This window comes from Anas platyrhynchos, chromosome 2, assembly GCF_047663525.1.
Source record: "Anas platyrhynchos isolate ZD024472 breed Pekin duck chromosome 2, IASCAAS_PekinDuck_T2T, whole genome shotgun sequence".
NCBI classification, from domain to species: Eukaryota; Metazoa; Chordata; class Aves; order Anseriformes; family Anatidae; genus Anas; species Anas platyrhynchos.
The window spans coordinates 7213025-7235041 of record NC_092588.1 but is presented as its reverse complement, the minus strand read 5'-3'; the positions used below and the strand labels follow the sequence as shown (position 1 = coordinate 7235041).

General features: G+C 43.2%; 1 long non-coding RNA gene across 1 annotated transcript in view; it reads right to left on the bottom strand.

The window, feature by feature from the left end:
* Window positions 1-21347, bottom strand: part of LOC140001805 (uncharacterized) — a 28438-nt gene extending 7091 nt beyond the window's left edge. The window contains exons 1-2 of the long non-coding RNA XR_011807330.1: window positions 21290-21347; window positions 4897-5072 (exon numbers count right to left, since the gene is read on the bottom strand). This is a non-coding gene — a long non-coding RNA (uncharacterized lncRNA). The remainder of the gene's footprint in view (window positions 1-4896; window positions 5073-21289) is intronic.
* Between the last annotated feature and the right edge of the window lie 670 nt (window positions 21348-22017).

The window sequence follows — 22017 nt, the reverse complement described above, 5'->3', positions numbered from 1 at the left end:
CCAGTGTTAGAATGACTGATCAGTTTATGGCTCTGTTACAAACAACCAAACAAAAAATATAAACAGCTATCTTTGAGTTAAGCATTAAAGGAGAAGGACAGGGTGGGAAGGAAACAAAAGAACTCATTAAAAATATTTACAATTCAAGGTACTATTAAAGAGAATTTAAATTACTTTGGTTTATTAAGTGTGTTAGAGTTGCTTCATGTTCTATAATGCTTTGATTCTCATTTTCTGCACAGAAGAAATTCAAAGTCCAAAGGACTTTAGTGGTGCTCCTGACGATGCAAATGTGATAGACCTGGAGGGTCTGAAATGCCTGTCAGCAGATTTAGATATTTTATTTTTTTTAAACCATATCATTCTGGCTTGATCATATTCATGTGCCTTTATTATTAAAGGCCTTTATTTTATGGTTTATAGTGGAAAACCTTCCTTTAACTAACAGATGAAAACACAGTAACATTCTCATTTAATATTCTTTAATCATTTAGAAAGAAGACTGCAAGTAAGAAGTTTTCTATGGCCAGACTATATGTAGACTCCTGCAATTTAAGCTTGCTTGTTCTGGGGCTCTGTTAAGGCCTCCAAAGCAAGCCAGAAAGTGGAAATTATGACAAGTAGTTTAAAAGTGAAGAAAGACTACATATTTAAGATTTCTTAGTTACAGAAACTAAATCACAGCCTGTTTTCAAATAAAGGTTTCCTTCTGAAACGTGAAAAGTTGTTAGTAGTAAGAGAATTTGGTTATTACACGAGTATGCCAAGATTAATGAGGAAGCTGCATGCAGTCACTATGGATACCATGCTGACCTTCATTATTTGAGAATAAATAGTTAAAAAGCCAGTGGTCATTTGTAACAAAAGCCTCTTCAGGCTGTTCCAAAACTGAAAATTCCTATTTTACCTTGGAAAGAAATGGGTTATTTCATGCAGAGGTAGGCACATGGTATTTGGCTAATTAGGCTGCTGAGCATTAAGTTGCAATGAACCATTTCTTCCACTGCTCTCCTTTAACACTTGCTTCTTAAGGAAGTAATAAAGGTTACTGCAATGTCACTTAAAGAGAACAAACTCCCTTCAGCCTCCTTTTGTTTTAACACGCAAATCACCACAAACCAGACACTATAAAAGACAACGAAGTCTCCTACGGCTTTATCAAACTCACTGTCAGCTACAGATATTTGCACAGCATCTTACAATGTGATTATATTTGTATAAAGGAGTTAGATTTTTTGTTCCATCCAGGTATGGTATTAAAAGGCATATACAGTACAGATCATTCTGTGCAGCTATATGCTTGAGGGATTCAACTTCTGTAAAAGCTCGATGAAAACTGAAGCCAAGTATTCATAAAGAAACTTCTTAAGGTGTTCTCCCATACACTTTTGATAAAAGATAACTGACAGCATACTCCAGCTTCTGTTAAAGGCACCATCCTTTAATTTCAGTAAAGCTTACAAGCACTGAAAACAAGGAGAAATTATTCTAATGTTATTGCAAGCTGAAGAATATTAATTGCCATCTTTGAAAATTCTGTTAACAGCTTTTGTTAAAAACAGCAATAAAGATAACATTACCTGTACTATGAAATCTACACTACTATTCTTTGAAGTGTCAGTTGGCACACAAATAATTAACTGAAAAAGGAATTAAAGGAGTCTATGTATGCATGCTCATGTGTGTTTTGGAGTCAAGGTCTCGTCCATCAGTCTACCTGTCAAAGCAGTTTAGCCACAGATGCTTGATGCAAGCAAAATAAAAAAGTCACTGCTGACAAAAGAATACAGATCTTTACTACTACTCTGATTATTTTAAGTCATGCTCATTGACCAGAACAGAATTGAGAATTAAACATTAAATCCTAAGTATAAAGGAACACTTGAACTGCATGTAAGTTAGAGAAAATGGTAGAACTTCACAATAAAAATCAACAGACAGCATACACCAGTTTTCTAGTAGTAAAGATTTAGATTTTAAAACACTATAGCATGCTACTTTATAGTCTGCTTAAAGACTAATGCTTCGTGGACTGATATGCTCTCAACATGCTCTTTCCTTCATTTCCCTCCCCAAACTCCTCTTATAAGTCTAAGCAAAAAAAAAAATTAAACATTTTTAATTGGCCTTATAGTTTACAAACATTTTTGTTTCACTTTTTCATGTATTACAAAGAATAAAATAAACTATTTGTCCTGTGCAAAGTAAGGCATCTGAATCAGTATTTTATCTTAAGAATCATAGCTTTCAGCTCTTATGCACTGCAAATTATCTCCAAAAGCTCTTATGTCATGCAGCAGTTCAGATACATCTGAATGCTGACTGTGTGTCCTAGTGTAGGTAAAGGCTCTGATCGTGGAATAGCCCCACAGAGTTCACTAGAGCACTAAACACTGCATGACAAATTATGAAATAAGAATTATATGTAAGCAGTTTTAAAACTGCTTTTCCTCAGGAAACTATTCACCCTGCTTATGATCACACAGTACAACTACCAGTTTTACGGTAAAAGTTGAAGATTTTTTTAAATTGGGCTATAAGAAAGCAAAAACAGTCTCATTTCAAGAATGAATGGGAAGTGTGAAAACAGTATACTATTAACACAGCCAAGATGAAGTTAAGTGAGGGTTAGATGCAAATGCCAAGTACATCATCATTTCAGAAAAACACAGGCATTTCACAACGTCTGTGTTGAAAAATAGAGTTCTCATCTGACAAAAGGAAGGGATAAGCTGCAGAAGACAACGATAGCGTGCGCCAAAATAAAGTTCAGATCCTGATTCAGAAGGGCGTCCACCCGGTTGCCCCACAACTGAGCATGAGCTAACTCAGACCAAAATTGTAAATTTTGTCTGCTGTGACTACGCATGATGAGGAAGAAGCAGTTATGCATTCCCTTCCATGATTCACTGTTTCAAAGAATAAAGGTATAATAGGGAAGAAAATAATTGACTATTAATCTAGAACTACAGCAAAGAGAATTCCTACAGTATAGCAAGCCCAAGCACAGACACAGATGCAATATGCAAGACAGACTTAGCCCCTTTCTTTCATTAATTCTCCGGAATATACACCAGCAGCAACTAAATAGTGAGACTGCTCACTGTTATTTGCCATAACTGATGTAAATGCAGATATGAATCAATTATTAACACAGGAACAATATCCAGAAATTGCATCACAAATTGCACACCTACAACGGATTTCACAAGTTTTTCTCCATAAGAGAAAACTTCAATTTGCCTTCAACTTCTAAGCTCACTCCACTCCAAAATATTTTCCTGCTAAAATTTAGTGCTGTGAACTGTAAATACACAAAATTGAAGTCAAAAAACGGTAACAGAAACAGCAGTGCAAGAGCAGCTTGGAAATTGGTTTCACTTTCTCAAGGCTTGACTTGGGCAGATCCAGTAAAGATGAATGCATTCAGAGCTCCCATGCAACAAGATTGCAAACAGCAGCAAGTCAGTGAGTACATGCTTCACAAAGCAGTCTCTGCAGACCCCGTTTCTGACTCCAGTGAGTACAAGTTTAAAAAGTAAGACATCAGAAGTCATTACAATAGAAGATCAGAAAGAGAGCTTAGAACAATGCTAAGCCTATGCTTGTTGAAGAAAAAAAAATTCAAACTAGTTACCAAACAGAATCCAGAAATATCTTACATTGGAAGTGGCTTCTGGACATCACTTAGAGCAAACTCCCTGCTCAAAGGAGAGCTGAATCTGAAGTAGTTAGGTTGCTCATGCCTTTTCCACTCAAATTCTGAGCATCTCCAAGGACACAGGTATTTCACAACTTCTCTGAGCAACCTGGTCAAGTGCCTGACCAGCCACAGGCTGAAGAAATTTTTTTCCTTACAATTTATTGAAATTTCCTGCTGCAACTTGAGTCCAATGCCTCTCATCCTTTTACTGTACACCTCCAAGAATTATCTGGCTTCTTCTCTACGATCCATTAGGCAATCAAAGGAAGCAGTTAGACACACACCCTCCCCTCCTCCCCAGGCCTCCTCTTCCCTCTGGCTGAAGAACACAGCTCAGCGTGAAGAAATCATGTATTTATAACACACCTTCTTGTCTCTCTACTTAGTACAACTACATACCCAAGAAGTTACCCATTCAAACTAAGTCTTTATTTTAGGTAAACTAGGAAGTTCTGCAGTACTCAGTCATCTTTGCTGCCAACTCAGGAGCAGGAACTGGCTAATCCAAGATCACTTTGCTTTAGAATTTAAAAAAATAAATAAAAATCTTTCTGTTATTACGAACTTATAATGAATTGTCCTTGTAAAAAACCCAATACTAGGTTTACCTGCAATCAAGAGCAGAAAAAGGGAAAAAGAACAGTAGCATGCTTACTGGTATAGTTTTTTTCTCCCCTCCCAGCACAGACACTAAGCAGTTCATTGCTATTTAACATACAGACATACACGAACTGCAGTTTTTGCTTTTTTTTTTTTTTTTTTTAAAAAAAGATTTTAAACTTTCCTAGCAGGAGAGCTACATCAAAACACATTGACTGAAAGAGAAACATGAACAGTTGGAACTACAAGCTTAGGAGAAACATGAGTACACAGAATGTATTGGGTCTGCTTTCACAAAAATATTCAATGCCTTTGCTTATTTTCCCATTGAATTACTCCTTCAGATTTGTCCAGAAATGTTGATTATACAAGCTCAACAGGTTTAAGATTTAACACAGATACTGCTGTTTGCAATACAGGTCTAATTTCACAGCTTCAGCTGTTCAACTTCCTTTTTGGTCCCTGTAACACAGATTTTTGCCCGATTCCTCAGAAAGAGCTGCAACAAAATTATATCATTTCATCCAGGGTAGTCTTGGAGATGCTTTACTAGAAATTATTAAAACAAATCACTTTACGTAGGCTACAGGTACCTCCACGTGACAATTCATCTGTTTTTATCTTGAGAGTCTTCCAATTCCAAATCTGTGCCCACAGTGTCTTTTCTTTCAAGGTAAGAAGGATCTCTGGTCCAAAATTACGAAGTCGTCTGCAGAAAACGAGCTTGTGGAAGGCATCTTAAAGTACAAGACAGAGATGATCTTTCAATCTGGAACATACAAGGAAAGTTCATGCTGCTGAATACAAAATAATGGATCTGATAATCTCTTAATGAGAGCAGAAGACAGACACAAGAGGGCAAAAAACCCTAACACTTGTCAAGAAATAAAAGCATAAAGCATAAATTTAATATATGTTCTTTGCAGTAAGAGCTCTACCCTTAAAAAGTTAAATAATTATTTATTTTCTGGTTATTTAAAAACAAAAACTGAACAAAAACATATACACACTATGCCCACTACGAATTTTGCTAAAACACTGAAGTCCTCCCTGCCTGCTGACTCAAATATAGCCAAGCATGAATGGAAAAACCTCCCCTAAGGAAAAAAAAAAAAAAAAAAAAGAAAAGCTACAGATGTCACTTGTTAGGTTATGCTGTTTTCTCTTCACATCTCCCTTTCCTCCCCCTTTGTTTTTTAAGCGGATATCAATTGAGTCTGGCGTAGCAGACTCCAAAACAATGGCACATTTAGCACACTTCATCTACTGACTTTTCATTCACATTTGCAATTATAATTCTCTGGTGATATCAGCTGCCAACAATAGCCCTCTGTACCACTGACGGAAACAAGCTCAGAACTGCAGTGAGAAATCCATGCTGCAGTCCCACTGCTTACCTTCGCTGCCTGAGGACACCCTTGGATGCTCTGTAGACATCAGAAATCCAACAGTTAAGCCTACACCGTATTACCAGATAAAATGGTAAGTAAATACTCAACTTGGGCCAAGCCACCAAGAGATCCAGAGGCTACACAACAAATGCTCCTGTTTTAAGAGCAGCCCTGAATGAGCATATTCTAACCTTTTCAAGCTTGTATAGCCACAAATATGACAGATTCTGACGTCCCCTCGGCAGTAATTTCAGTAAGCAGAGCCTGAGATTGTTACTGCAGCCTGGTGAAAGGGCAGTGTTGCAACAGCTCATTTTCCTTACTGGATGAAGTGCAGCTCAACTCCTCCACTGCGCTTGAACCTTGAAGGAGATCAGACTGAGAAGGGATCTGCATCAAACTGTAAATCTTAACCTTGTTCCCAGCAAAGCATATACAGGTTTTTTAATTACTTCAAAGAAAATAAGCTCAACCCAGCAAGCACACAGGTCAAGAACATCAGATAAGTGTGTGGCATTTGGTATTACAAGTTCAAAAAAAAAGTTAATTATTTGTTTTGCTGTAATACCCAAGAGGCCCATTCATTTAAGTGCCCCTATACAGCCTGCTTCCCCAAAGGAAGCAGTCCACACAGGAACAGCGTGTAGTCGTGGCATCCATTTGAATATCAACCACCTCACAAACAAAAATCATACAGCAGCAACAAAAATAACTTTAAGAGTACTTGGAAGGTCTCTCTAAAGGTAGGATTTCACCAAGTTGCTTTCAGGGAATTAGCTTTCAGGTAATACTGACAGTAACTGAAGAGACAACACATTGCCAAAACAGCTCATTTTGAAATTTCTCCAGAATCTCGAGTCAGTCTTGCATAGAATCTGGCAAATATCTATAATAAATGCTACTTTCATAGCCTTGCAAACACTTGTTTGAGAATCAAGCCACCTCCCCATACGATTTATAACACAAGAAGTAGTAAGCTATACCCCTGACATATTTATAGATCAGTAAAATCTATCTGGTGATTTTGAGTCATATTTCCTTACTTGGAGCAAAGTAACATTTAGTTACTGGACTACAATAAGAGAAGGCAATCATTACTCAGTTGTTGCTTGGAGAAGACAGAAGCAACTTTTAGCTGGATTGTGTTTTCTACATCACTAAAACAATCTTTTTTATGCTGTTGAAGACTTTGCTTAGCAACTACCAAATGCACCAGCCTTCTTTTTCTGTACTCTAGACAGAGCTACCAGTATCATCGATACAAAATGTCACAGAATTCACAGAATTCCATGTGACAAGCACAAGAACCACCAGACTCCCATCCAAGGAAGTCAAAAGAGGGAACAGAGATTACCACCAGCTTCTGGAAGACACATTTGAGGCACCCACATAGAACAAGCTCCATGTGGAGGTTGACAGAGTGAACAGCAGCACTTCTACCAACAGTCAGAGACCCTGATAAGCCCAAGCACTGGGCCAAAACAAAACCCATCAGGTTCAAGAAGGAAAAGCACAAAGCTCTGCACCCAGGGCAGAATAACCCCAGGCATCAGCACAGGCTGGGGAAAGCTGGCTGAGTAGCAGCCCTGCTGGCAAGGGCCCAGAAGCTGGGGGAGAAGCCAGCTGAAACGGGAGCCAGCAGCTTCCTGCAGGGAAGGCAAACTGCATTCAGGCCTTTGGGTATGGGACATTGCCCCCCCCCCCAGAAGGACCCTATAAGCAGTGGCTGTAGCCACCAAGACAGCAGCCGTCACAAGATTCAAGCCAAATGCTTTCTCTGCATTGACATACAAAAGAATGATCAAAGGCCCCAGAAGGCACTGCTCTCGTCTCCCACAAAAATTAATTTTTAAATTCCTACTCTTAAACAATACACAAGAAAGCTTTACATTTAGGGATAGTTCTCTATTCTCCCCATTCTCTGGGGAACCTGCTTTGGGAGGGGGGTTAGACCCGATGCCCTCTTGAGGTCCATTCCAACCCCTACAATTCTGTGATAAAGTACAGATTTCATGTCTGTTTTCCCTACTAAGTCTCAATTTTGTTTCCTCACAGTAGCAAGCCTGGCTTTCCAAACCATAATAAACTAAATCACAGAAGATTGATTGTATTACTCTCCAAAGTGTTCTTCTGTCACACTACAAGTAATTGACTGATACGCAGAATTAAATCAATAAATTAGCAGTTTAGGAGTACCTGTGGAGCAGAGGAATTTGTTCCTCCTCCTCCTAACTCTTAGGACTCCCTGGATTAAGAAACGATTCAATGCAGTGCACAGAACAGCTTGGTGAAGAGAAACTTCATTTACTCAGACCACACCACAATCCTGCTCTTCAGATATTCTTGGTCCAGTTAACCTTGAATCACCTCATGCTGTCGCTGAATTTCAGAAAAAGAACAAAATGTACCCAGTCGATAGGCGAGCAGCTAAAACATACTCTCTTCCTTGCATTGACTTTTTTTTTCATACCTTTCAGTGAACCAATAGATTCATCTGAAAGAAATTCTGCAGGTGGCATAGCGCGACAGGAAAGGATCTGCAAAACAAGGCAGTTTGTGCTGAAGAAAGTGCTCAGCTTACATTTAATCCATGAGGTTTTACTCCTAAATCAACTCTAGTGCTGTCTGTGGTTTAAGTATCATTTATCCGAATGCATCATTCAAACCAATTTTGTTTCATCCAGAAGGAATTGGCTTTATATGCTCCACAAAAACTGCAGAACTGTGACTGGAGACCACCAGAGCACAAAATGGCATTCCTGATCCCAACTAAAACCAGTGCAATCCACTATATCACCTTTCAACTACTGCGCCAGTTGAATCAGTTTAGTGAGATGTCCAATGAAAGCCAAAATAAGCACTTCACATAAGAAATCTCTCCTGAAGTAGTAAGACATTGGACTGGGCTGCAATACAAACTTGAATACTATCCTAACGCAAGGGTTCGTTACGCAGCAATTTATCTAAAAAGCTGGAAATTTACAGGTCCATTCTTGGGTTCATAGTGATGTCTGCAATATCAAAACCATTCTAAACCTGCATTGCCAAATGCCATCCAGTCAGAGTTAGGTCTGTTTGGAGAGCCCTGTTCTGAGCAGGATTTCCAAGAGCTGTGTGAGATCTGCTACAAATTATACTGAGACTGAATTTGGGAAAAGTGTTCTCTCAAAGAGAAGGAGGTAAACTTCATCTTCTCCCCATCTGCTTTTCATATGAAACCAGCCAACCAAACAGGGAAAACACAAACTCACTTCTGAAGAGGGAAAGCACGATTAGCAGCAAGGAACGCCACCACCCAGCCTACAGTGAGAAGCATTCTGCAGATGAAAAGGCAAAGTTACTCCAAAGTTCATCCTGAAGACATTTTTACTAGCTAAACTTTAAGTCACAGAACCCAGACACTTGAAATGTCTGCACGCCTGCAAAATTCAGAGCAATGTATGAAAGCAAAAATTGTGTGATATGAACATCATTCAGTGATATTTAATGGTGTTTATTGGGTGGCAGTGCACAAGGCCCATTCCAAAGACACAGACGATTAGGACGCTCCCACCAGAGTCTGACTACTGATGCACTTTCAGGATGGTTTAAATTGATCACAATAAGAGCATAGTAGCAGAAGAGTAGTCTTGCTAGCTCTCTTCTGGATAAAGGATTCCTGTTTCCTCCACTGTTAGAGATTTAATACAATTCTGGTGCAAGTTATTGGACCAGACACTGTATTTAGCTGCAAACTAATCCTGGAAAAAAAAAAAAAAAAAAAGATCAGTTTTCTGCTACAGCAGGTAGCTGGTCTCAGTTACTACAGCAGGACACCCCATGGTGCTGGCAGGAAGAAGCCACTTTTTGTAGTTCCTGGGGGGCAGGACTCTGTTTTGGTAACACTACAGCAAGAAATCAATATAGGTAACCTGTGAAACCACAGCAAGAACCTGCCCCCACACCACAGCAAACAAACAAACAAAAAACCAAAAAACAACATGAACTTGGTAAAGCCACACTCCCTTAAAAGAACAGCTTTATAGCCATTTAGACCCAGCATCAGTACTTCCAAGGCTTGCAACAGGAAACAGACACGTAAAACAGCAGCAGAGAAACAGCAAGTTACCTTTCACTCTCTGCTTCCAAGTTCATTGCAATTGCAAGCCTGAAAATTGTCCTTCACCATTTTTTGGTAACACTGCATCACGTTAACGTGGAGCTGTCCCCCAGACCTCTATGCCAACAGTCAGACTTCACCTCCATGGGAAACAACTGTGTAAGACATGCATGGCAATCGCTTTTCCAAAATGCTGGAGGGACTATTTTCCTACCAGCCATCTGGCCTCCAAGTGAGAAGTCCCTTTTACGCTACCGATGCTCCACCTGCTGGTATACGTGTAGTACAGATGAGTCCACAAGTACTCTGACCTTAAGGAAGATTACAAAAGGCCAAATAAATGCAACACCAAACAGAAAGACTTCCAAGCATTCCTAAGCATCTCAAGCACCTAAGGCAAAAGCTCCCCTGGAGAACCTGGCAGTGCAGCAGATTTCTGAATGCTACCCTTCCTAAATAATATGTAGGAAAGTTTCTAACCAAGGATGTGGTTTGATCCTCCTTTAGCAGCTATTAACAAATGAACATAAGTTGCTTCATTAGGTCAAGGGCACAGGTTGGAGGAGAAGTTTGCCCAAGAGATTCAAGCCAAACCCGAAGAGGAGCTCCCACACAAAAAGATCATTAAGTCTCAAGGTTCTACACAATAAATTTGATTTTATCAGGATTTATGAAGTGAACTTTCCTAGAGGACAATGATCTCATTAAAAAGAAGGCCTCTCTCCAACACAAATCACAGAATGGGTTGGGTTGGAAGGGACCTTAAAGATGACCTAGTTCCACCCAGCTGCCATGGGCAGGGACAAAATGAACTACAAAAGAAAAAAAAAAAAAGAAATTACAAAAAGAAGTAATGCTGTACGTATCAACTCATTTCATCACATTTGTATGTAAACAGTAACATGCCTACAAAAAAGAAAAACTTCTTACAGGAATCCTGTCACACTCAGTTCATAAACTACTTGCCATTCCCTGGAAGAGGTTTCAAGCCCGTAAGACTTATTCCACTTACTCAAGGTGCCGAACACTGGCTTCATTCAGCTTCCCACAAGGGCTATCATCTACGATCTGTGTCAACTGACACCCCCCTCACACACTTTTTTTTTTTTTAAAGCAAGCCAAAGAAACCAGGACAGTGAGGAAAACTCAGAGTGTTCAGAGTCTCACTCAACTTATAAATCAAGCTGCCTTCTTCACCTTGTTCAAGATATATTTGTTTTCAAGTGCAGGACAAGTTACTGAAAGCCCTTTTCACAGACCCACTACTTTTATTGTCATTTTAGTTAACCAACTGCAAATTCTCAGTTAGTTTTTCAGAACTTCTGCACTTCAGGCAGGAATTAGCGAAAACCATATTCGCTCTCCAGACATGTAAAAACATCAAGAAATTACTAAGAATTAATTCAGTTTCAGAAGTCAGTTTCACATGGAGCTCGTGACCTTCCCCTCTATGTGAAGAATGAAGATGTAACTGAAACTAGAGAAGTGAACATTAGCCCCCTCATTTCCACAGCAAAGATGTTCTGTGAAAATAAGTAAAAATTAACCTGTTCAATGGGACACTTCAGGAAAGGCTGCAAATATAAGCTTCTAATCATCGTATAAAATAAACTTAAGCACCATTAACACACCAAACCTCATTGCCTTTGCACAGACCCAGTTAATTGCCTTACACTCCACTTCAGTGCAAGAAAATTAGTACTACACTTGGCAATATTTGCCTTAAACTTTTCATATGCAAACAAAATCTCACATTTAGTCTAAATCCAGCTTTATGATACTGTTCAAAAGCACAATTCGTCTGAGGAATTCTATTTTCTAACTCACAGCAGTAGCTTGAAGACAGAAAACATCACAGTTATCAGTAACCTGCACAACACAGGGCTTCAGTCTCCACTGACCTAAAACTCCTACCTGTGCAAATATTAACTAGACAGCTAAAATAAAGTTAGCTTCTATGGGGGGGGGGAGAAGGGAATGAAGAGTGACTGAAGCCACAGCCACATAGTTCTCTTAACAGCTTACTGTTAAATAGACTTCTACAACAGTGCAATTATACTCTATCAGTAAACTGACATAAAAGTAGTATTCATTTTCATTTTAATTAGCTGATTTATGAAAACTCACGATTCTTTTTTTTTTTTTTGTGCAGTTAATGATTAACAGCCTTTGAGAAGTGCAGCAGAGATTTGGTTTTATTGGGATGCCTGCTATTCCTACGTGAAATTTACAGGTAATACTATGCAAAGCAGCAATTCAAGCTGTGTAAACACAGGTCCCCTTTGTAAAATTTAGATATAAGCAAGAAATCAGATATCAACCACAACGATAAGGAAGTTCACGCTGAAACTTGTGTTGTGTAAGAAAGAAAGGCAAATAATCCAGCAGTTCTTCCTGCTACTCTAGTATGCAGCTTCATGTTAACACTCAAAATCACAACTTCAGTTTGTTAGAACCGAGGCTGGTTAAGTACACTGATTCATTTCTCTTTCCTGAGGTTTTATTGCTTCTGGTTAATATTTGGCACAGCCTGCCTTTTAACTGAATCACCAGGTTAACAGATCCTGGGGCAGGGTGCTTATCAAGACGAGTCATTTGGTCACCAAATTCAAACTGGAAAAAAAAAAACAAAAAAAACCCAACACATTATAAAAGTTAGATTAGGCTTTTGAGCCCAAAGCAATCATACAGACTGAAATCAAATGCAAAATGCCAGATTAGACAATCATGCCTAATCACACAGCAGCTCAGGATATTAACTATTACAGCCATTTGTAATTAATTGCATTAAAAGCATCGGATCAGCTGTGGCAAGCCACTTGACAAGTTACAGAGAAATTAAAAAATCAGAGAGGAAAGAGACAAAGTAAACAGCTGGGTATTTTAAGCAAAGAAAGTTTCTCAAGTTTCCTTGTTAGAAGAATCTGTCTTATCTCACAGCTGATTCAAGTTCTGAACACTGCAAGCTCTGTTCAGTGTCATAGCCTTCTTTTCCTCTAGAAAGCCTCCAGACACAGCACACCCATCTTCATAAAGCTCTCAGCATCACCTTAACTTTCCTTGCTATTTCCTTGAAGCATTCCCCGGATACCTTGGGAACAGATGAGGGACAGGTTGCAGAAGAATTAGCTTCCCCGATACCAGAACATTCCCGGTGTTCCAGTGACCTGAATCCACCCCAACGTGCCTGATCCTGTCAGCAGACAGCTTAGTTATCCCACAGCAAAGGGCTGTGTGAAAATGGAGGTGTCCTTGACCTACAGAGAGACTGGAGAATTAGGCTCACAGAGCTGCCATCAGGAGAAACATTCTTGAAAACACTGCCTTCCTCTCCCCAGATAGCAGACAGTCCCGTCTGAAACTAATATTAAAAATGAGTTAGCTGGGTTTCTTGTCTTAACCTGATTTGGCAAAAAAAAAAAAAAAAAAAAAAAAAAAAAAAAAAAATGTGCTTAGTTATCCTTCTAGAAGTGATTACTCAGAAAAGTTTTAATGGTTAAGTCTCCAAAATACTAATTTTAGATAAGCGTTTTTCCTCGTTGTTGCCCCTCAATGTACTGCTTTGGGAGTTGCATTTATTTATAAGCATGGTCCATACGTGATCAGATCAGTTATCAGTAGGTTTTATGATATATTATTAGCACTGCTGACATGTGCCCTGTACAGGAAGCTAGACACGCTCTCGGAAACCAGGAGGTTAACAAAACACATTACACTAAGTACACATGAGGATGTTGTAAGAACATTTTAAAAGGATGATGCATGTCAAACATGGACCACTCAGCAGCATGAATATGAATAAAAAGAAAAAAAACCTGCCTTTAAGCATGGAGGTGCCCATCTCCAGGAAAAGCCACGAACAACTTCTGCAGCTGCAGCCAAAGCACCAGTAAGTACAAGAAACAAAGAAAAGAAGCTAAGAAGAAAAAATATACTTAACCAAAAGCTACCCGAAGTTAACACTGACATGAAGCTTTTGCTCTAAGCACTCCATGTCCAGTATCTGAGACACATCTTAGAAATTCCAGGTAACAGCAGCTGAACAGCTAGAAAGGTCACCATTAAATGCAAGAGCAGAGTTCTCCATCTGTTCTGATTTCCCCTTTTACTTCCAATTTCTATTTTACTAACCAACTCTGTCCTCTGTTTCCCTCTTATGCAAACACACGGTGCCAGCAGCCCTGAGCAGTCAGTACCCTGGGATGTATGCTTAGGAAGCTCACACGCACAGGAGCATTTTCTGCCAAGCCGCAGAGGGTCAGCAGGGCATCTGCTGTTGCCAAGCATCAGCTTTGGGAAACAGTAGTAGTTTCCAGAAGGTACAAATTCGAGTCCTTTCTGGAGATTATCAACAACAACACAACGCATCTCACTACTCACCCCAAACTGTGGGCTCTCACCGTGACTTCTGCATGTAAAAACCCTCAAGTTTGTGCGTTAAACAAGCCAAGCAATACACTGAACAGCTTAAGACAACGCACAGAAAGAAAAGAGTTCAGTCTTCAAAAACGTTTAGAAAACACTTTGAGCACCAGAACAATGATGACCCTGCATTTGGCTGAGCTGTGCTGTATCTGCAAAGAAAACAATGAAGTGAATAGATGGAGAAAGTCCTCTGAGGTTCATCTGGCATTTTGATTTATTATACTCATCTCAAGCCTCAAGCGTTCACTCTCCACACAGCTCTTACACAGCAGAAAGATCTGGTTTGGACTAACTTGTTTTATTTCTATATTCTTTATAGAAATGCCAGCGCTCTTACAAATGCCATTAATAGCACTTCCTTATCTAATGCAGTGTTGATTCAGTGTGAAACATCGGAATTTAACAGCCCTTCAGTAGTTTAGCTTCCTCATTCCCACAGGATCCAATATGCCCCCAGACAGGAAACAGATCTTAGCTAGGGCATTTCTTGTGAATATTTTAATCTTTCTCCTTTATCTCTCTAACCTTTGGTTCTGCAGAAACGGAGACCTTCTGCCCTCCCGTGCAGTCAAGCTCTTAACTGGCATCATTCAGACCAAGGCATTGTAAGACGACAGCATCCAAGGAGCAAACTGATATTCCAAGAAGAGTAACTTCAATCATAGAAAACTTATCTGTACCAAGTAATCTGCAAGGCTTGTGCTCCTGCTAAGTGCCAGCTTAGACAGAGCAATGCCCTTTTGTTAGTAGGGCATTCTCCAGTTGGACCAGCTCACAGCTGGTGTAACTTATCGATCCCTAAAAAAGAAAAAAAGCAGGAACATTGAGGCAGATATTTAAAAGGAAAGATCAAGATTGCTGTTGCCTTACTGAAGTTACTGCTAGGCACATCACCAGGATCTCAGTGGATCCTCTTACACCTGCAGGCCCTTATTAGTATTAGAAACTGATACCATAAACTTCCTGAAGCAACAACAGGGGTGGGGACAGCGTTTCTGCTTCTGGATATTTTTTATTATAACACCTAGCACAACGCTAAGGGTTAAGGGATCTACCATCCCTCCCTACAGCCATCCCTTTGTCCTAGTGCCTCCAAGCAACAATCTGGCAGAGATCAGGGCGCTAGGCAATGCGCACTCGGGCAGTATTCTGGTCTAGGGAGTTTTCAAACCAACTGGGTAAATTAAGCAATCGAAGTGGCACAGACAGGCCTTGCAGTCTCTAGACTTCTGCAGAACAATCTGTCATCAGGCAGCAAATCTGCATTATCCAGGCACTACGATTTGAGTGTTTTCTTAATACTCTGTATTACACGTGCCAAAGTAATCTGAATAAACTTGCAGGTGAAGGGTATGAACCAGGTTTTATACCTGTTTTCTCCCAGCTCCTAAAGCGATGACCATCCCATTCATCCCAGCAGCCATGCTTCCACCGCTACCTACGGTGCCAGCTCAGGATTTTACTTTTCCTTTGCACAGATCATAAAAAAAATCCCTATCACTTAACCAAACCACAAATGCAAACAGCACAGGCGGCTGCGAAGTCTATTCAGCCTGCTCTCAATCCAATCGCTCACCTGTTCTGCACCACCTGCCCACTCCTCCTCCTGGCTGCCTCCAGCACAGGCACTGTACCAGCTCACGAGCACTTTTTTTTAGCACCTTCCTGCACACTTCTGCCAGGTCACCGAGACGTACCCTGAACAACCTTAATTGCAAGATTGCTCCCCGGGGCTCACCAGTCACTGCATCTCAAGGAGACCCCAATGGAGAGCAGGCTTTGCTATGCAACTCTTCAAAGAACTAATCGCTATACATTTCCTGTCTTAAATATAATTTATTTACATCCATAATTCATGTATATAAATGTAGTTATGTAGATATTTAAGCCAGGAAATAGATTCAAGCCCAAATCAGCTGCTATTCACATTTATCCTCCCATTTAAACAGTGCTATGAGTCCTAATATGGGTACTAATCACCCCAAAATACGTACATTTATAAGAATAACCACGTAGGTATTTTTATTTTAGGCAAACAATCCTCTGCCTCATGTTATCTCCAGCAGCTCTCCGACTGCCGTGGCCAAACCTTATCATGTGTTGAAAAGGGATTAATTATGCAGTCCCAATCTGGCCCTTTTATTAGTATCAGGAACGTTCGTTTCCGACGCTGTACATGACAGGCGCTTCAAACTCCATCTGGCTTTATGATTTACACCAGCAGCTTCCGTGCTAGGAGTTCAGGAATATATTAACTGCGCTGATCTCCTTTTTTCTCTCCTAAAAAAATTAAAAGTTTTCAATAAAAGTCTTAAGTGGGAAGGGACCTGTACGTACCTATTAGCATCTGGAAACATCGGAAGTAACAAAGAGAAGTTCCACGCCTCTTTACAAAAAGAAACTTCTTCCCCCCAAAAAAGAAACCAGGAAAATAAATCCAGAAGAGCCTTCACTTCACTTTGTCTGCCACTGACCTTTGGACCTGACACCCACTGCATCCTGTGGGAAACTTGCTCCAGGAGCCAGCTCTCTTAGAAACATTTCAGCAGATTTAAGCATCCAGAATAGATTTTGTCTACGTCAACGAAGCGAAAAGGCTACTGAGTAATGACAACATATATGTGGACCTGGATATTCACATAAATATCCATAAAGCAACAAAATACAATGCCATGCAATCCTGAATGTACACCACACAGGTGTTTTTTTCAATAATTTTTACACTCTTGCAGCTGCTGCGAGTCTGCTAAAATGCACAAAACTATGCTTCTGCACAAGGTTTGAAAACAGATTTCATATCCTCAAAAAAAATAACAAAAGCACTACAAGAAGCCAGCGCATTCCCAGATTTGTGTGATAAAAGCAGCAGAGATTATTCAATTCCCTACTCAGAATGAAAACCTAAGTCCCTCTTAGATGTTTTGCCAATAATTTTCCTTAAACTCTGCACGAACCACTCGCTTACAGGAATTTGTTCAGCTTTTGAGCGTCTGCACCTGCTCCTGTTCAGAGAGCCGGTCTCCTTGTCTTGTATTCCACGCGGCTTCAGCACAATGAGAAATTGTTTCACGGGTACGGCACAGATCACATGGGGGAAGCTACCAGAGAGATTTCTGTGTTCCTCCCACAGCCTTTCCACGTGAGCTCTCCAATGCAGCACACTTCTCCTCCAGCCAGCCCTCCCGGCCCTGTGCTCGGGAGGAAACTTTCCCCAAACAAACCCGAGAGCCAGACAAGTGCTCACCAGGACAGGTGAGCAGGAATTTGGCTGCCTCACACTGGTGGAGTGACAACAGAGGAGAAGAGTATTTAAGAAGTGGCTTTTTAAGAAGCGGCTTTGCTTTGTAACTGAAGCATTAGGTTCACCTTCTTTTTGAAGATCACAATTCACCTTGAATTCAACAAGAAACCACGTGTTCCTGCAGGATTTTATCCCAGATAGTTTCAGGTAGATTTAGCAAGAAAGAAAAAACAAAAGGGATGTTTGTTCCTGAAGCCTTGCGATGGAAGGTTTGCTTCAAGCCCACCCAGCTTCAGTACCCTCAGTATGCACGACTAAACGCTAGCTACAAGTACAAGGTTAAAGCATCGGTCTACCTGAAAGCATCTCCCAATTTCTTCCCAAGACCTTGTAGCAAGAAGAGCACAGTAACAGTACACAAAAGCCTCTCTTTTCCAGTCCTAAATATTACTGAAGCCACTGCTGAAACCCTAGTCCTTTGGTTTCCGTGCCTGTTTTATCAGCAGCCATCAGAACAGCACCAGTGGTCCATCTGTGTGCGATGCAGCTCAAGCCTTCTGCCCAGTACCTCCTCACTCACCTTTATACCTCCAGCACTGCCTTGCTTCCATGCCCGTTACCAAAAGCAGCAGGAGGAGCTGAGTTTCTCCCCAAGTCACTCCTCTGCTGTCCCCGAGGAGGCCAGCATTACGCTCTTGGCATCGACCTCTCCCTTCAGCTCGCGAGAGCTCTGTGTGCAGACACTCGAGCCAGCGAGCAGCCGGTAAGCGCCCCGCTTTCGGGGCATGCAGTAAGGTAACGCTGATTTTCACGCATGGGAGCAGGGACAGGATGTGCAGGGCGAGCTTACATAAGGCGCACGGCGCTGCTGGAAGAGGCAGAAGCAAACTGAACAAGTAGCTCTGTTGATGGCACCCGGCTGCACGGGCTTCCCACATGCCAAGTTGTTCTGCTCCTAAAAGCGGCATCCCTCATCCCTGTTTGGAAAACCCGACAGTTTCCTCTGTTTGCCTGAGAGCTTGAAAAAGAAGTCGTTCTCAAACCCCCGTGCTTCTTATTGCTATTAAAATGAGAGCTCAGAAACAAGCAAAACAAGAAGGCCGCGTTTACTGCAGCGTTTGTAAGCAAGAATCTGAAGGAAAACAGAAAATGCAGCGGAGGACTGGGAAAAAAAAAGCATGTGACTGCGTACACAAACACTTGCTCCTAATACTTGCTGAAAAAATAGTTCAAGCACAACTTATCTGTGTTGAAATGTGACCTCTGCAAACCTGCTAAGGTCACTGAGACTTTGAGCAGTTACTCAGCGAGCCCTGCTTGCATAAATGAAGATGCCTAAGGGGTGGCTGCGAAACTGGGTACGCGATTTTTCCAGGACACCTACGTGGTATGAACTAACAGCGTGTTGCCATTTAGCTAGAGCAGCTTTCAGTTTTGTTGTTAAAAAGCTAGAACCAAATCATGTGTTGTGCTTACCTCCTCCTCCTCAGTGCACTGTTCCTGCTCAATGCTATGGAAGTCTCACACCAACTTCAGCAGACAAGCGATAAGCCACGGAACAAATTACTCTCAAAACAACACCCAAACTTCAGATATCAGGCAATTAGCGCTTCTGCCTGGCGCATCCTTCCACGACAGATTTAAAAACAAGAAATAAAAGAACGAAACAAAGCAAAAAGCTACTAGATGAGTAATCCAGCTGCTCCAGCTTGCTCGAAGCAGAACTGCAGGGAGGGAAACTCAGCTCCCAGCTCCGTTCCCAGCTGCACTCACCTGTCCCAGCGGCGGCTGCGCACCACTGCACAGCAGCATGGGAACCACCGCGGGCAACTCCTCCACAGTTTTCAGATTCCTGCACTGAAGGGCTTGCCTATGGCACGCTTTAGACATTGGATTCTCTACACAGAGCATCGTGTAACAGGAGAGGGAAAATGTTGTTCCCCGAACTGAGCTACTCGGTTTGTTTTTGTTGACACACGGAAGGAATTTGTATTTACTTGTGAACGCGGAGCCTGCCCGAGACAGCATGGAGTTAGTGCAAGGACTCAGCCCCGGCAGGTACAGCTAAAGGCATCACAGTCACTTCCCAACCACTTCCTAAAGTCACTTCTCCATTGTATTAATACATGACCAGATATATCTCAATGCCTCCCTTCTAATTCCCTACCCCAACACCAGCCCTACCACACAGGTCAGAGATAAATCAGCCACTTTAGAAATTCACAGGGCTTCCTCAGCAGTGGAAGGGGACACCAGCAGCATCCTAAGCAAGGAGGAGGAAAAAAAAAACACAAACTATTTGCACTGCGCAATGGCAGCTCTTGAGACGCAAACTGGAGCACGCTCCACATAAAAGTATGGAATATAGGATGGCAAAACACTGCACAGTAGGCAGCAGCACACGTTATAACGTGCTTTTAGGAGCCTGTTTCCACCCCAAGGTTAGCTACTACAGGAAAACCTCGCCCGCAGCACACAGACCTGGCTGCGGCGCCCGTGCCATTCCCGTACAAACATCGGCGCTATCTACCTGCTATTGCCGTAGCAGATAAGCACTTCAGTCATCAGGGTATTTATTCAGCACTTCAGTCATCGGGGTATTTATTCACACCGACTCTGGAAAGCGCTACTCCTTCTGACTGATAAGCAGATGCAGAACGAGGGATCCAAGGTCACGGAGTCAGCCGGGGACCAAATAAGAACTTTACCTGGTTTTGCCTCAGCACGACTAATGCTTCCTATTAACAAACCACTCCTGCCCCTATAAATCACCCCATGAGTGCAGGGACAGGGGCAGCACCGAGCCCCCCAGGCTGACAGCAGCCTCGCTCCTGGGTTTTCTAGCAAGAAGCACGCCCAGGGCCTGGCTGTGCATGGCCGCAGCATCCTCCTCCAGCACCGGGGGGGGGAAAAAGGGAGATGCAGAAACACCGAGATAGGGTTAGAGTTATGTAATTAGGCGGCCTGCTCGCCTTGAGGCACAGGGCTTTGCCTAGGAAATAAAATAAATAAATATATAACAGCAAAAAAAATAAAAATAACAGCAGTCCTCACCGAGTTGGAGCCCACCATGCTACAGAGCACAAGGTGCTGGGGGAGGTGACTCTTTTTTTGGGGGGGGTATCCTCCTTTTTGGGGGGTCTCCTCTTTCTCTTGGGAGTCTCCCCTCTCCTGGGGGGGGTCTCCTCCTCTTGGGTGGGGGGTGATCTCCTCCTCTCAGGGGCTCCTTTTTGTCGGGGGGGGGGGGGATCTCCTCCTTTTAGGGGAGATGGGGCTCCCCTTCTTGGGTGAGGGTCTCCCCCTGTGGGGGGGTCTCCTCCCCTTTCAAGCTTCTTTTTACTGGGAGGAGGGGGTCTCCACTTCATGGGTGGGTCCCCTCCTTTGGGGTAGGGGTCTCCTCCGTTGTGGGAGGGTCTCCTCATTTTTGGGGGATATCCTCCTATTGGCGTGGGGGCTCCCCTCTTCTTGGGGAGGCCTCCTCTTTTTGGGGACATCTCCTCCTTTTTGGGGGGGGGGACTCGGACTCCCTTTGAGGAGAGACCACGACTCCCTGCGGCCCTCCCAACCCCCCAGCCCCCCTCAGGGAGACCCCCCAACCCCTCAGCCCTCTCCCAACCCCCTCAGCCCCTCCCCATCGCCCCCAAACCCCCCCATATCGCCACAACCCCCCCCCATATCGCCCCAAATCCCCCCCCAGTCCTCCCCAATCCCCCTCCCGGTACCTGTGAGAAGCGGCAGCGGCGGGCCCCGGGCAGGGGCGGCCTCCCCCGGCCCCCCCAGACCCCTCAAACCCCCCCCGGGCCCCCCCCGGCCCTCGCCTTTCCTCTGACCTCTGCCGGGCCTCCGCTCCCGCTCCCCGCCGCCCTTTGACGTCACTGCCATGGCAACCGGGCCCCGCCCCGCCCCGCCGAGGCCACGCCCCCTTCGCCCTCCCTCCCCCGGACCCGCCCTCGCGGGTGCACGAACGCGCGCGCGCGCGCTGAACGAGGGGGCGGGGCTAAGCGGAGCCCCGCCCACGCGGCTGGTGGCGCGCGCGGGAGTGCTGGGGGAGGGCGGGAGCGCGGCGTGCACGGGGGGTGCGGGGTGCGCAAGGGTGGTCGGGGTGCGGGGGGGTTGCGTGGTGGGTGGGGGACGTGCGTGGTGCGCAGGGGGTGCTCGGAGTGCAGGGGGCATGCGTGGGGTATGGGGGTGCTCGGAGTGTGTGGTGCATGCATGGTGCATGTGTGGGATGTGCATGGTTCATAGGGGTGCTCAGAGTGCATGGGGCATGAGTGGGACATGGGGGTGCTCAGAGTGTGGTGCGTGTATGGGACGTGCATGGTGCAGGCATGGTGTGCAGGGGTGCTCGGAGTGCGTGGGGGCATCTGTGGTATGTGCATGGTGCATGCACGGTGCGCAGGGGTGCTCGGAATATGTAGGGGCATGCATGGGGTATTGGGGTGCTCAGAGTGTGTGGTGCGTGCATGGGGTGTGCATGGTGCATGCATGGTGTGCAGGGGTGCTCAGAGTGTGTGGTGCCTGTATGGTGCACGCATGGTGTGCAGGGTTGCTTGGAGTG